The sequence below is a fragment of the Apaloderma vittatum genome, unplaced genomic scaffold, assembly GCF_000703405.1.
Source record: "Apaloderma vittatum isolate BGI_N311 unplaced genomic scaffold, ASM70340v1 scaffold32434, whole genome shotgun sequence".
Lineage (NCBI taxonomy): Eukaryota > Metazoa > Chordata > Aves > Trogoniformes > Trogonidae > Apaloderma > Apaloderma vittatum.
In genome coordinates, this window is record NW_009713757.1 from 8,901 (window position 1) to 10,590 (window position 1,690).

The window sequence follows — 1,690 nt, forward strand, 5'->3', positions numbered from 1 at the left end:
GGCCCCCAGGGCTGCGTCTGTCTTTCCTGGTGTAACAGCCGTTACCTGGGCTCCCAGACAACACTCCCCCCTGCCTCGCAGCCCAACAGTTCCTTTGAAAATTGCTCCCAGCAGTAGCTGCCCCCGGTGATGTCTGGCTCATCCAAGGAGAGCTACCTGCTGATGGTAACTCCTCTGTTAAAATCCTGGGCTGTTTGGTTGTTAAATAAGAGAGAGGCTGTTCCCACTGTAGGAACGGGAAAGCCATGGTGGTGGCTGCCTGGAACCGGAGACAGCGGGCTGGGGCACCCCTGGGGCACGGGCTACCAGCCTGGGGCAAGCCACACGTCTCTGCCTGCCTGTGCCCATCTTCTCCTTCCCCCATGGTCAGTACAGCATCCAAGCTTCTGTATCCCACCCATCCCTTGCCTCCAGCCAGAGCTCCTATGGATCTGTACTAGGAGGTCCTCTGCTTGCCTCCCTGGCATGCCAGTACCTCCAGGATGGGGCTGGAGGGTTCAGGCTCCCCAGACAGTTGGCACCTGCTTACTATGGTCATTTGTCACCAGGTGTTTTACCCTGCAGCTTGGGAGCAAAGCAGCAGCTGCCCTGTCACCATGGGGAGGGAGCCCTGTCTGTCCTGTTGCTCCTCTGGGACCAGGGCTCTGCATGTGTCTTGGCCGTGCTGCACGTGTGGCTACTGCTGGCCACATTGGCTGGTCCCTGCTCCTCAGGAACAGACCTGGGGATCTGCTCCCAGTGCAAAGATTTATTCCCAGCCAGATCTGACAAAGCTGCATTTCTGCACCCTCCCTGGCTTGTGCTCCCTGCACAGATGCTTCCCCTCCTCTAGACAATGCCAGATCCCAGACTGCCCAGGTCAGGAGTGATGTTCACCCTCGGGCTCTGGCATCCTCAAAAGGGCGGCACTGGTTGTTCTTCTTGGGTGGATGTCTCCCAGCTTCCTCCCTTTCCCTCCCTCCACCGTGGCCACCAAAATTCCCAGTCTTGTTTCACCATGAAACAAAAAAGAAGTGTTTGCTGCATTTTTGTTTCCTAGCCAACTCTAGCCTTTGTTATCCGCCAAGCACGTCACGGAGCCTGGCACCACACCAGCTTGCAAACGGAGTCGCTGGGCAGAGACTGCGAGCTGTAAAGTCTAGGAAGGAGAGTGCATGAGCTGAAGGTGCTGCCTGAGCTCAGAGCACCAGCAGCAGGCTGGCAGATGCCAAAGAGGCTGCCCAGGGTTACTGCAGCCCAGGTCCTGCCACACGGACATTTCACTTCAACGGAGAAACTTCAGTGATCTACCTTTCCACCGCCAATCACGCTTCTTTGGCTCTTTGCTTCCTGAACAAATGATGCAGAAGTAAAGCCAAGAGCCCTCTGTCTAACCGTCAGGATGTGTGGTCCTGAAAGCCCTGTGTCCTGGAAGGGCTTCCACCAGGCTTGGTGATGAGAGCAGGTGGGAGGGGGGGGCAGTTGCAGCTGTGGGATGTTTGGACAGAGCTGTGTTAACTCGTGGTCTGCAGCTCCCAGTTAATAGTTTCTTTCCTCCAACTTGTGCAGATACATTTCACAGGGAGGTTTCCAGTAGCCCTGATCTCCATTCGTTGCTCAACATCCCACCCATCCCTGGCCGCGTGCTCACCATTAAGTTCTGAGCTGAGAATCCAGGTGCTTGAGCCCACCAAACCATTTTGGGCACATT